The sequence below is a fragment of the Sorex fumeus genome, unplaced genomic scaffold, assembly GCF_029834395.1.
Source record: "Sorex fumeus unplaced genomic scaffold, SorFum_2.1 ptg000007l, whole genome shotgun sequence".
Taxonomy (NCBI): Eukaryota; Metazoa; Chordata; class Mammalia; order Eulipotyphla; family Soricidae; genus Sorex; species Sorex fumeus.
The window spans coordinates 26,694,535-26,710,511 of NW_026606064.1; positions in this window are offsets into that span (position 1 = coordinate 26,694,535).

The following is a 15,977-nucleotide window of genomic DNA, read 5'->3' on the forward strand; positions in this document are numbered from 1 at the left end:
AATTTCTCTACAAGTAATGAAGATGTTGTGTTAAAAAACTACATAGTTTGTTACTTGTAGAACTAGAAAAGTAGACTTTTGGAAGAAAGTTTTTAGCCTTGATATAGAAATATTTATAGATATGAAATTAGTGTATTACAGTTTTGGCATGGAAAATCAGTAGAGAAAGAAAAAGTTTATAAAATGGTTCTAGGAAAAGTGGCTAACCATATGATAAGAACTAAAACCAGATTCCCTCCATAATTTGCACTATATTTAAATTAGCAAAAGTCTGAATTAAAGAATTGAATACTAAAACTTTTCAAAAAAATGTTTTCATAAATTAGGGCAGGCACTTTACTGGTAGAAACTTTTAATGACCAAAGTAAAGGTTAAAGTATCATCTTGATATAAAAGATGATACTATAAATAAAATTTAGATGATAATTCTTGGTAGGAGAGGAATGTTCATAGCATTTAATCAAGAAATTATTGATATCTAGATTATTCTAAATAATTCATATTTCATGTTAATAACATTAGAAATGTAAATGTCAATATTTTTATAGTCAAAATAAAGTATAGGAACTGTTAATTCACAAAAATTGAAGTCCCAATTTCCAATACCTAAAAACAAATATAGTAAAATATAATTTTGATTAAATTTAAAATATGATTGACTATCATTATAATATTGAAAATTCTAAATATTAAAAGTGTTTAATAGTAATATAAGTAATAATAGTGGATATTGTTAGATTATCCATGCAATTTAAAACCACATATGGAAAAAAGTGAGAAATGAATACTATATATTTTTCTTTACTTACACTTCCTGTACTGCAAGTTTGTGAAAATATCCATGATATTACTATATCACATCCTGACAATATTTTCTATTTGTCAGAAGTACAAATTAGTATATAGGAGCATTTATAATTTCATTTGATTTTCTTAAAAATTAGCATCCTTTAATAAAATAAACTTTGTAAAAAATAGCATCCAAAGAACATTAATCATTTTAGAAATTTACAGTTAAAAAATAAAAATTAATCATTAAATACATGTTTTCTGATATAAGCGCCTTGCACTTTAACCATAGATTTTCTCAACTAAAGAAATTTAATAAGTCAGAAGTAATATTTCCTGAGCAAAATATTTCAAATCTCTTAATGTTTAATACCTTAGGTATTAAAATACCATACAGTTCAGACAAAAATGAAAAAAATCATATATGATTTTGTATATAAAATTACAATGACATTCGTTAGTTATATTTTTATTAATTCTTTTCTGTTTAGTTCTTTGTTTTAGGGGTACACCTGTTATGCTCAGGGCTTAATATAGCTCTGCACTCAAGGATCACTCCCAGTATTTCTGGGGAGACCATGTGTGGTGCTGACAATTGAACCAAGGGTAGGCAATTAACTAGTTAGACAGGTTAGACAGGTGACTTAGCAGATGTACTATTTCTCCAGCTCTTTGCGGGAGGGAGGGAAAAAGAGAGACAGAGAGAGACAGCAGGGAGAGACAGAGAGAGACAGAGAGAGAGGAGAGAGAGAGGAGGAGGGGAGAGAGAGAGAGTTGTGAGAGAGAGAGAGAGGAGGGAGGGAGGGAGGGAGAGAACACAGAAATATTAAGTTATTAGCCTGGAAAATGGCTTAGATTCACAGAACTGCATATTTTTCCCTAAGTATTGCTAAGAGTATGTCCTGAGCACCACTGGTGTGGCCCCAAACCATATATCAGTCCTCATACCCCCAAAAGAAAGAATGATTCTCATTCTCCTATATTTTAGTTTAAAAGATTTTCCAAAATTCTTTTCAGCATAAATGACTGCTATTCCTGTCTGTTCATATGATGTACAGTTACAAATTAAGTAGCAAAGATAAGTTACTAGATCATATCATTATTATTATTATTATTATTATTGTGAGATGTTTATAGTAATATAATATGTAGAAATAAAGCAAAACTCTTTAAATTGTGCATCTTCTTCAAATAATTAGTATATTCAAGAGGTTTTCAATGATTTCAAAAATAAATAATTTTAGTACTAAGAGACATTATGGTGGGTAATTTATATTTAATTAAATATATATGATACCTTGTTAAATTATCTATTTAATTAATTTTATCACTCATTATTTATTTGCTCGAGCGGGCCCAGTAACATCTCCATCGTGAGACTTGTTGTTACTGTGTTTGGCATATTGAGATACTCTCGGTAGCTTGCCGGGCTCTCCAAGAGGGGCGGAGGAATCGAACCTGGCTCTACCGAGCCAGCTGCATGCAAGGCAAATGCCTTATGAACAATATATTTGTGCATTTTTACTAATGTGCTGAGGAAAGAGAAAACTGATTAACTTCATATAAAATGTGTTCTAAATATCAGCATGAGGGACAAGAAAAACTGTTCATAAGTACATCTAATGAAATAGAGTTTATCCTTCTATCTTAAAATTATAAAATTCAATGCTATTTTAATTTCATAATAAATCATAACAGAGGTTTTTAAGGCATTGTTTAGTCATTTTTTATATGTTTTAAAGCATCAACATTTACACAGATTATAGAATGCCCCTGAAAGGTTTGTGAATTATCCCTCTTTCAATCTTTACCCTTAAGAAATATCTATTTGTTGGGTTGGAGAGAAAGTAAAATATTGAGGTGCATGCCTTATATGAAGTTGACCCTGATTCAATCCTGCACACCACATGGCTTCCTGCAAATTACTGGATGTAATTTTTTTTATTTTTTTTATTAATGAAACACCTTGAGGTAAAGGTCTTAGAGTCAGAGGGAATAGCCCAGGTAATCTTAAGCATTGCAAGGCACAAGCAACCCCACGTTATCAAGCCCTTGCATTGACTTTTCAGCATGACTGGCCCAGAATCTCAGAAGTTCTGAGGCCTTCTGAACACCAGTCAGGAGGACCTCACACAATGACTAAATATTTACTTTTCCATGTACATGATAAATACTATGTCATCTTTAATGCAATTCTGGCATAACACTAAGACAAAAATTTTTTTGAAATCTGGAAAGTAAATATATTTAATAAGAGAAAATAGCATTGAGCCCAGAAGTGAGATGAGGAAAGCACAATGAATTCCTACAATGAATTTTAGGAAATACAATTCATTAATTGTAAAGTAATTCCTACAAGTAATTCCTAATTTCCAAGATTGTGTTAAAAATGTATTTTTTATCCATTCAATCATTTACTCAACAAATGCTTATTGAGTAATAATTAGTTTTCCTGTCACTAATGGCTGGATACCAGATGATTGGCAAGATAGAGCTTGCTCTAATAGCATTACAAAGAATTTTAGCTTCTTCATTTTTTAATAAAAGAAAAATAATAAACTAAAATCCTGAAAGAATTGAGATAAATAGAGCTCAGTAAGTATTTACCAGAGTTACATGTGCTAGTTATGAATAAAATAGTACCTCTGTATGTATAACATTGAAAATACTTTCTCTGCACTATATTAAATGTTTAGTATATTTAGTATTTTTATTAAACTATGTTTATGTAAATATATTTTATGTGTTATGTTTCAAATGTGTGCCAAGCATAACCACTAACACATAATGTTAAATTTTGCAATGAAATTTTGAAAACTTGCTTAAATCATTGCTGCCTCTATATTGTAATTTCTTTCTTCATTTTTTCTTTTTTCCTTTTTGGGTCACACCCGGCAATGCACAGAGGTTACTCCTGGCTTTGCACTCAGAAATGACTCCTGGCGGTGCTCGGGAACATATGGGATGCTGGAAATTGAACCCGGGTCAGCCACGTGCAAGGGAAACTCCCTACCACTGTACTATCTTTCCAGTCCCTATATTGTCATTTCTAGTAATAATTCCTTTACTTCAACCTTGTCTTTAACCACAAAGCATAACCTCAGCCAATACCACCTCCCTCATATACTCATGTTATGAATTCAGAGTGCTTTTTGAGGGATATTTTGATGTGTCAGACTGTTTTTTTCTATACTATATTCTAAGTTCTTTGGATAATTCTTTGGAAATAGGTATTTATTACTAAAAATGTTAACCAAATTCTCTTATACTTTAATATGACCTAAGCCTGTTTTATCTTATTTACCATTTAACTTAAATTCTACAACTCAGTATCAGAGATAGCTTCCAAAAATTATGACTTGGAAACAAATTAAAATTAATACTTTATAATATGACTAATCTTAGAAGAGATAGGGAGAAGATGAAAACTCTAAGGTGCACCAGTCTTTGGGCTGAAAACTCTGGGGCTCCTAGGGAAGGAACCAGTTGAAGTTTCATATTGTTGAAGCACAAGAAGTTGTATCCCCACCCTAAAAGCTTCAGGGCTTCACTTTTAATCTCATTTGAAACCAAGTCAAAAAATACTACCTTTCCCACAGCTCCTGAGCAATACTTTCACATTCCAAAATTCTTACAGTACTGTAGGATCACAGCAAATTAGATGGGAAAGTAGTAGAGAAGCCCACTAAGCTCAATAAATGAAAACAAAAACACAAAAGGCTCAACTAGCAATAAACAGCTCAGCAAATCCTCAAGCTCTGACTTTAATAACATCATTATGAAGTATAGTTGTTTTCTCAAATTTTCTTTCGATGTACTATTTTTCATTGATTCCATTTGTCATTTTGTTGTAACAAGCAATATGCACTGCAATGCACTGCCCTCCCGTTGTTCATTGATTTGCTCAAGTGGGTCCAGTAATGTCTCCACTGTGAGACTTGTACTGTGTTTGGCATATTGAATATGTCACAGGTGCTTGCCAGGCTTTGCTGTGTGGGTGAGATACTCTCGGTAGTTTGCTGGGGTCTCCAGGAGGGGCGGAGGAATTGAACCTGGTTTGGCCAGGCTGGCTGTGTGCAAGGCAAATGCCCTCCCGCTGTGCTATCACTCCAGCCACAACAAGCAATATGAATAAATTATTTTGTGGCTTGAGGGGTGATTGTAAAATTGGGGAAAGTGGTCGAGGGAAAGTCAGACTGGTGGTGAGATTCATGTTGGAACACTGAATGGCTGAAACAATTTTATTATGAACAACAGTAGACCAGTAGACCATGATGTTTAAAAAAGGGGAAAAATCAAGAAATATGCCAATTTATTTATTTTTGACATTTGATTTTGTTTTTGGTTTCCGCTAAAGACATTCTCTTTGTTACTTGTTTTGAATAACTTATTTATGCTGGAATAGAATTCCTTCATGTCTCTTTTACCTGGGAATTATTGAGCTTCTGGGTTCTAATTTGGAAAATTTTCCCAGATTGATTTTTCCAAAATTTTATTCTCCCATACATTCCCATTCCTTTAAGTATTACAAATTCACATTAGGTCATCTGAATATATACACAGTGCTATAATATTACTTTAAAATATTTATCTTATATGTATATAATTTTAGGTAGCTTCAATAATTATATTCAACTTTACTTTTTTCTCTTCTGCATTGTTTAATCAGTTTTTATTGCTCATTATTGTTGTGTGTATGTTTATCACACAAATTATACTTGTCATCTAAGATTGACTTGGTTAATTACTATTGTTCTAATTAACATTTGAAATGTAAAATGCTTGAATGTCCATTCTAAAGTTTGCCCTGTTTCCTCCTGGTTTAGACATGGGATTGTCTTATTGAGGATTTTATTCTTGACCTCGGTGATATTTACTTACATATCTGGCAATATTATATTGAAAGGAAATTTACTTATTTGATTTTTACACTAATAAATATGTATTCCTATAACCTACAACTATATAAAACTTGCTTCATAGATATAATTAATTTACTCAGAAATAAACTTGATTTAATGACTTTTATTTGTCTTCTGGACAATCTAGCAAAAATTATTCTCAGTGGCCGAAGCAAGACCTTTGTAAGTACTCTGCACAGTTTCCTACTAATCATCATTTTCCAATCTGTCTGATGTTATCAGGCATTTTTTCTGTATCTTTGGGATGGTCAAATATTTCTAATCTTTTTTAAGTAGTTGTTTCTCTAATTTTGAGTAATTTTCTCACATGCCTGTACATCTAAATATTTAAAGGAGACTTTTATATGTTCTAAGATTTCACTTTTCATCTTCTCGTTCTGATTTCTGTCCAGTAAACTAGTTATCTTTTTTCCCTGTCTTTTTTGTTTGCCTATACTCTTAGCTCTACCCTTAATTCAAGAGACCTCTCCTTCTCACAGTTTTCTTTTCCCTCATGTACCAAGATACTCCCAAATACCTAGATACTCCCAAATTAGACATATATTTTTTAAGAAAAATCACTTTTATTTATTTTCATTCTTTCAAGGGCTGGAGCGATAGCACAGCAGGTAGGGCGTTTGCCTTGCGCGCAGCCAGCCCGGCCGAACCGTGTTCGATTCCTCTGCCCCTCTCGGGAGAGCCTGGCCAGCTACCGAGAGTATCTCGCCCTCACAGCAGAGCCTGGCAAGCTCCCCGTGACGTATTCAATATGCCAAACACAGTAACAAGAAGTCTCACGATGGAGACGTTACTGGGCCCGCTCGAGCAAATCAATGAACAATGGGAGGACCATGACCATGACCATGACCAAGTGCAATTCTTAAAAACTATTATTTAGGATATTGTATTTTTCTTAATATCTTGGACAATTATTTGAACTGGGAGAACCCAATGCCTTTTATTCCTTCATTAATTGTCAATATTTTTTCTATTCCTCAAGTTCTAATGCATTAGAATAACAAACTCTCATTTTAATTTTTTCTATTAAGGAAAATATAAAAAATGATTTAAAATGTACATTTACATGCATATATATATATATATATATATATTTACTAGAGTCCTAAACATAGTGTTCAAAGATGATTTGTCAAATTTACAAGTAAAGTTAATCATACAAAACATATAAAGAAGTTCAGTGCTAGGGCCTTTACCTTGATTTGAGTGTTGAGAAGAAAAAAATTAAAAGTTTAAAAATTAGATGAAATATTTAGTATTTAAATATTTGAGATTTCACTGTTCATTTAGTCATTCATTTAATACAGTCATTATAAGCATGCATTGTTTTAAACAAAATATACCTCCATTTCACTTTCTCCTATCTTTAGTAAATCTTTTAAAATAATTATCACCACAAGGTTTTGTGGATTTTATTCATTTTCATAAATAACTCATTGTTGTCACTATTAACGTATATAAGGTCAGACAATATTAAGGAAAAGAAATTTAGGAGGAAGGAAAGCAAAAAGACAATTCATTTGAGAAAGAAAAGTCATGTTTTGACTAATTTGCAGAAGTCCTACTTCCCTACCCAATGATAGCACAGCGGATGCGATGTTTAATTTCAATTCAAGAACACTCGCTTTTGACTCTCACATTTTTGTTGACCACTCCAGATTCAATGATTAAATTATTATGTAACTTTTTTTTTGCTTGCACATTTACAAAAATCCAAAACAATGTAAGAAAGAATTCTATCTATATCTATACCTGCAGCACTGCACTGTTCTCCCGTTGTTCATCAATTTGCTCAAGCGGGCCCAGTAACATCTCCATTGTGAGACTTGTTGTTACTGTGTTTGGCATATCGAATACGTCACGGGGAGCTTGTCAGGCTTTTCCATGTGGGCGAAATACTCTTGGTAGCTTGCCGGGCTCTTGAAGAGGAGTGGAGGAATCGAACCCGGTTCGACCAGGCTGGCTGCATGCAAGGCAAACACCCTACCACTGTGCTATCACTCCAGATCCAATCTATACCTATTATGACCCAATCTATTGTATCTTTGGAAAAGTAGCTCTGTATCATCAGGGTGATTTAAAGAAAAGGAACAAAAAAATCTTTATTCTATGATCTTCTTCCTCACATAATTTTCTCTAAAGTCCTCCTCACCACTCTAAAAAAGAAAAAAAAAACAGTTGGTTAAAGTCATTGGGTAGCAGTGGTATAAATAAACTATGCTGTGAAAAGGCAATAAAAAATTATTACATGCCTTCTATGTGCCAGACCTGTCTCTTCTTCCAATATATGTTTTTTTTCTATATGTATCCACAATAATATTCTTTCTTTACTCCACTTTGCCAATATCCATATTCACCCCATATGGGAGATGTGTGTGTGTGTGTGGGGGGGGGGTCATTCAGTTTTGAACCCGATTTTCATAATCACCTAATTAATGGAATAATCTTAATTCTAACTGCTACATAGTACTCCAATGTGTAGATGTACCAAAGTTTCTTTAACCATTCATCTGCTCTCGGGCACTCAGGTTTTTTCCATATTCTAGCTATTGTAAACAGTGCTGCAATGAACAAACAAGTGCAGATGTCACTTCCACTATACTTTTTGGCCTCTCCGGAGTATATTACCAGGATTGGTATTGCTGGGTCAAATGGGAGCTTAATTTCTAATTTTTTGAGAGTCATCCATACAGTTTTCCAAAAGGGTTGAACCAGTCGGCATTCCCACCAGCAGTGAAGGAGGGTCCCTTTCTCGCCACATCCGCGACAACACAGGTTGCTTTTGTTTTTTTGAATGTGGGCCAGTCTCTGTGGTGTGAAATGATATCTCATTGTTGTTTTGATCTGCATCTCCCTGATGATTAATGATGTAGAGCATTTTCCCATGTGCCTTTTAGCCATTTGGATTTCTTCTTTGAGAAAGTCTCTGTTCATTTCGTTGCCCCACTTTTTGATGGGGTTGGACGTTTTCTTCTTGTGGAGTTCAACCAGTACTTTGTATATCCTTGATATCAACCCCTTGTCGGATGTGTATTTGGAGAATATCCTTTCCCATTCTGTAGACTGTCTTTGTATTTTGGTCACTGTTTCTTTGGAGGTGCAGAAGCTTCTTAGTTTAAGATAGTCCCATTTGTCTATCTCTGATTTCACTTGCTTGGCCAGTGGCGTGACATCTTTTGAAGATACCACTACTAGCTTCAATGTCATGGAGGGTTTTGCCAACTTTGTCTTCAATGCACCTTATGGTTTCTGGCCTGAAATTTACATATAAGTGGTACTACATGAAAAATATTATGCTAAGCGAAATGAGTCAGGAAGAGAGGGACAGACTTAGAAAGATTGCATTCATCTAGGTAACATAAAGTAACAAAATAAGAGACTAACACCCGAGAACAGCTGTGATAAATACCAGGTTGTTCACTCCATGGCTTAGAGGCCAGCCGCACACTCTAGGGGTAAAGGCAGCTCAGATAGAAAAGGGAACACCAAATAAAGGGTGCTAGGAAGATCTGCCCAGGATGCGAGATGCCTGCTGAAAGTAATCTATGGACTGAACATGATTGCCACCCAATGTCTCTTCTTCAGACCACAGCACCCAAAAGGAGAGAGAGAGCAAAATGGAGTGCCCTGAAACAGAGGCAGGGTGGGATGGGGGATGGGGGTTGAGAGGGATATTGTGATTGGTGGGGGTGGAGAATGGGCACCGGTGGTGTGATGGGTACTCGATCATTGCATAACTGAAACCCAAACACAACAACTTGTAAGTCTACAACTGTACCTCATGGTGTTTCACTAATAAAAAAAATTTAAAAAAATTAAAAAAGAATAATCTTAATTCTACAATAATATGCTATATGTACTATCACTCATGTCACTTATGAAAAACAGAAGCTTAAAGTATATGCCTAAGATGTCTCATTAAATTCATACAGCTACACTAAAGCTGCAAACTTTCAACTTCTTGCAATATGTAACTTCACATCTGTTTAACTTTAATACAATGCCACTTTCTTCACACTAAACCCATAGTTCGGGAAACATGCGGGGGGGGGGGGCGGGAGAGAAAATGTCATTATGTCATTGCAAAAGGAGGCTAAATAAATATTAATAGTTGTGTGTACTGTTTATTTTTTGTTTTGAGGGCCACATCTGACTATGTCCAGGACTACCTTCTTTTCCTGTGCTCAGGGATCACTCATGTTATATTTGAGGGACCACATACTGGGATCAAACCAGTAACCACTGTATGAAACTTAAGATCTTAATCCTGTACTATCTCTCCGATGTTATCTGTGTTTTATTATATTTAATTTCCATTCTAAGTGATAGAGATTATTGGTACTATCCTAATTTTATTATTCAGTATGTCTAGTAGCCTATGCTGTTTCAGTCTGAACCTTATCTAGAAAGAACACAGTTTCACTTTTCAGATGCTTGGGTAGGAATGGATCAAATCTTACTCACCCATACTAGGCATGGGAAGCTATATTTGGTCATTGCTCTCTCTTATTTCACCATATAGATACTCTCACCAACTTAGCAGTCAGAGTAATTTATCACTGGTTTGTTTCTTCTTAGCTTATTTTCTATTCTTTCTTTAAAAATGGACTGAAATGTACCAAAATTTCATTTATGAATCACACTGACAGTCAACTGATATTTTCACCCTCCCCTTAGAAAAAAGGCAGTTTGCCAGTTTCAATATGTTGAGAGTTTTGAGAATCTTCTTTTCTCCCCTTATGTTAGCCAAGAAAGAAAAGGGCATGAGAAAATAAAGAATCTTCAGGTAAAACTCTATGGGAAATTTTGGGTCATGTTCCCTATAAATTTCTGACCTTTCAGGTTTATATAAAGAAGTATGAAATATTCAAAGAAAAGCGAATGATTTGCATTATATTTTAATTCCTTCTGAGAAATGAAGGCTTGTTATAGTCCTATACAATACTTATTTGACAATTATTCGGGGTATGGAGGAGTCATGCCCAGCTGTGCTCAGGGCTTATTCCTGGCTCTGTATTCAGGGATCACTACTGGGGTTACTCAGGGAAGCATATTTGGTGCTGGGGACCAAAGTACACACACCGCAAGCATCTTACCTCATGTATTCTCTCTCAGATTGACAAGAAAATTTTAACATGGGACTAATTACCATTCTGCAAGCAGTGGGGAATGAGAAATTGGGACTTTGAGAATGGGTGCCACATGACATGCCACCTGGGGTAATGATAAAATTGACATTTTTTGAAGAGTGTTTTATTATAAGTATATTTCTTCTGGTCAGTATGGGTAAAAAGCCTAAGGACAGATTCCTTTTGGAAGAAATAAGGTAGGCAGAAGAATAATAGAAAAGCTGGCAAAGGGTAATTATGAAAATATGAGCAGTGGGCCAGAAATGAGACAGAACTGGGGAGTGAGGGGGAGCTGGTGGGCAGGCATCTTGGCCAGAAATGGGATAGAACATGAATCATGCCTTAGACTTGATAAAACTGGCTACAAATAAATAATAACCTCTTAGAAAAGGAAAATTAAATGGCATATGCGTTTTAATTTTTGGTATCAGCAAATACCCTCCAGATTTAAATAGAAATTAACTGCAATAATAATTTACTATTTCTTAGGATCCTTCTTCAAAAGCACATCATGTTCATTAGCATCTATGGAGATTTAGTTTATCTTATTCTCATGAATGTTATAAGTGGAAAGGGCTGTATTTGGAATCACTGATTAGAACAGTACGTTCCATACTTTGTGTGAAGCTTTGTGCTGAGTTCTTTAGAACCAGACTTTATTTGATATTTTAAATAACCTCCTAGGGTCATCATTGTTCATTTCCTTTAAAAATGTGTTTGGGGCCAGAGAGAGATAGAGTGGGAGAAAGAACATTTGTCTTGCTGTTGACCTCATTTAGATCCCTGGTACTACACATTGTCTGCTAGAAGTGATCTCTGAACACAGATCCAGGATTAAGTCCTCAGCATAGTTTGTTGTGGTCTAAAAATGAGAAAGAAAGACTTTGGTGTGTTATATACCATAGGTCATAGGACATAGTTGCCCACAGAATGCCGTTAAGTCTAGGGGTATGTATTCAAGAAATAGAGCATTCCATATTTTCTCTCAGCCAGCTGCAACATGTGGTGATGACCACACTGTTGGAGAACAGACTGTCACTCGCTTCATCAGCTCAGTGTGTCAGGAAAGATGAGTGGGGGCCAGTACAAGTGGTGGATGAAATGGAAGGTAGTGAGTCATGCTCTCATCTCTACATCTAAAAATAATCACTGCATATTAAAAGAACACATTTTCTTCTAAAAAATGAATACTTTTTACCTATGTGTCTGTAATTTTCCATTACTAAACAGTATCCCAATGCCACTGAGATATATCCCTCGAAATTATTAACTATCATCACGAAGAGTTAGAGAGCCAATTTAAATTGTGGCACTCACACAGGCCATTGATAGTGCAGGCAGAGCAATCAGTTGGTTGTCAGGGATGTCATCCTTTAAAATGACTTTATAAGATATCGGCATAGTTCGGAGGGCTTTTAGATAGTTAACTGCTTTTGCCCACAAGCTCACTGAACTAAAGGTCTTTAGTGGGTAAGGTAATTTTGACCAACTGCATCAAAATCCACACACAGAACTCACATTCACACTAAAAAAAGCAGACAGATCTTCCCATTCCTTGCAATCACTAGCACTGAAGAAGATCAATCCCTAGGTGATTATGAAGGGGCGGCAAAGGGACAAAAGATTATGCTTGAGAATATAAAAATACATCTAAGATCTGCATAGTGAATCACTGGTTATTTTTAAAACTGAAACAGAATTGATCTGCAACTTAGTTACAAATGCACTACAGACATAGAAGTGAACTTGCAAATTTTGCTGATATCTGTGAACATTGGTAACAATGGGATGAAATCGTGTATTAAATGTTGCTCCCATTCCAATGATTAGCAGTCAGAAATAGTGCAGATATACTAATCAATCGAAACCTCCTAATATATCATTTTCTGTCTTTATTTTAACCCTGACATATCAACAGTTGGTTACTTTGAATAGCTGCTTGGGAAATGTTCAATCAATAAAAATGACAATATTTGAGTACATGGAAAATGTCAGATCCCTGGGGAATAGATTGCAGGATGCAGATGTTTGTTAATTAACTCTACAAAGGCAGTAAAATTAATGAAACCAATATCTCATCTATGCCATTTGTAAAGAAACAGCTGTTCTCCTTACCCATTTACTCAATCTTTATATGTCCCACCCAACAATAGCTGTTAAGTTTTATTAATATTTGTTTCACCTGTAAACTTTAGTCAATCTATAGACAATTCTTATAGAAATAATATCATTTACTCCAAGGAAATTGGTAAGCAATATATAGGTACATAAGAACGAGTTTTCAACCCACTATCATAACAAAATTGACTGCACTGATTTTATTTCTTTTCCATGGGTGGGTACTGGTTGTTTACATCACAGATTATTGCTTTCATTTTGGAGATTTTATTTTTACAAAATTTTATTCTGAGATTTCCACTTTGGAAAAGAACACAGAGAAAGAGATGGGTAAGTGAGGAGAATTGCTATCCAGCTGCTAAGTAGCAATACCTCCTAGGCTGTGCTTTGTTTTAAATAAGAAAACTTGTAAACAGGAAGTAACCTATTTGGGGTCATCCCACCTGCGAATGGCTCAGCAAGGACTCATACACTTGGTGGTCTAGTTGTAGTCATCATGGCAGACTGCCATTACCTAGTCATGCTTCCAGATCAAAGAAACCACATAGCTCTATGACTCTATGGTGAGATCTTACTTTGCTATCATTAGAAATATTGTCCGTTTCAAGATATCACCATTAGCTAGTTGGAACACTGACTAATTCAAACACTTAACAAGGAGTCTAAGGTAGTGACAGATGAAAAGCATGTTTCACTAATTCCAACCATTTAAAGGTATTCCAAAGTAAAATATATGAGAATACTTCAGTCTACAAACATAACTTTCTCCATCATCAAGCAAGATTTTTTGATTCTTGTGCTGTATCTGCATGACACAGAACAGTGCTTAACTCTTAGTTCATTTGTTGAATGAATGTTTTTGTCCCTTTAAAGCACCCTATGGATTAATAAAGAAGATGAAGAAGCTGTCTTTAGGAAATACTGTTAAAATATACTAGTTTCCCATTTTACAGGTAGAAGAGGAATCCTCTGCCCAAGACAATTTAACAATGATGTAGGGTATATGAGATAGAAGGAAGATACCATACAAAGAATGAAAGAAGCAGAACATCTTAAATTTGAGCTCCTAGGATTTAGTACTAATTCTTTTATTTACTAACTATACAACTTTTGACAAATTACTTCTCTGACCTGTGGATTCCTTATCCATAAAAATTAAGTAGTAACAAATTCTTCATTGTGTTGATGGATTAAAAGAATAATCCTCGTAAAGGCATTTAGTGCTTAATATAGACTGTGACAGTAATTAACAGCAGTCAAAATATAATTATTACTGGAGACAATGCTTAAGCTCCTCCAGAATCTGTATAAACACACTGAGAACACTTTACTGTTACTGAGAATATAAGTCTGTAATGTAATGAGACATTAAACTAATATTTGAAGAACAAACACAAGTCACAGAGCTAGTAAGTGTTGCACATCAAGGAACTAGATCTCAACATAAGACCCGCTGCCTAATAATCTTGCATTCCTGATGAACGCAGAAACAATGCAAATGATAACCACACTAGTATTTGCCAGTATTAGTCTCAGATGCTTAGTGCCTGTATATATTATTTCATTCATCCTAAGGATATGAAAAATTGTTTTCCAAATACTAATGTTTTTGAAATTAAGGTCTGGTTAAGTATTTATTAACCACTAATATCACAACTTGATATCTCCCAGTTAAATTGTGGTCATGTAGTCATATTAAAGGAACAACACTGAGGAACTGTGAATTTTTATATGCACTCCAAAAAGACTGTAAAATTATAAAGTGCTTTAGAATTTTCAGGAGTACCACATTGAAAATTCCCAATTGACTCTGAATGAACTAAGAAACTTTGGGCTATAGACACTCCTAAAATAGCATGATCTTTAGGAGAGGTCGCAGAAACTACTGTATATCTTTGTCATGAGAGGTCATGTGATATCTATGTAAAAATTCTTTAATTGAGAATTCTTTCAGGTGTCTACTCAGACATTTTCTTCTTATGAACAATATGAATTATATTAAAAGAGTTTCTGAATTCTGCCGAGAATCTGCTTAAATAGCAAAATTTGATTCATATAAAATCATTGTACAAATATTTCCTACATAATCACTATACACTCTTGTAATTTTAAATAGTTAAATAATGTCCAAAGTGGGAAATTTTTATGAGACTCACTTTTGGGTATGGAAACTAATGATTTTCAAATATATGTATATTTACATATATTATTATCAGATATAAACATACACAGGGTCTGATGAGGAATACATAATTATTGAAGATAATCATGCTAGGAAAAGCAGATAATAGTCAAAGAAATAAAAAATAACAAAGAGAAAATGGGCTCAAATGTCTGTGTAGGAACATTCTACTGCTCTCCTATGAATTAATTAGAACTGCAGAGTTTTAACGGTTTCTTTAAAACATTTTATTTAACTTTATTATATTCAAATAGTTAATTAAATGTTTACTAGTAAACAGATGTCAGATCTGTAGAAATATCACTTAATGTAATTAAAATACACATACTGTATGCTCAAACAATTGTGTCTTAGCTTTCAGAATTCTTTAAATACTCATCAAAATCTGTTTTTATCATTCAAGCATTGCTTTATAAAATAATCATTTTGTGGAAAGAAATGCTCCTATTTTTTAAAATTTCTTCCTGATAGAGAAAAAAATAATCAGAGGAAATTTAAAAACACACATCTAGCAAGATCTACAAACGTGTTCTAACTGTCCTTGGATGTCTTTTTTGACATTTTCTGTTTACACTTAAAGCTGCCCTTATAGTAGGAACAAGTAGCCATTTCTTATGTTACTCCTGATTCTTTTATGTCACTGATTGATGTAAATTCTAGACCCTTTATTATATTATCTAAACAATAATATAAACCATCAATATTATAATAGAAAACATGAACATATTTGTGCTAGTATTTTTGTTGAGTTTTTTTCCTTAAAATTATTCAAGAATGGATGAATAGATTATATCAGACATTAAAGCAAATTTTAGAATAGAATAAAATTTATATATATTT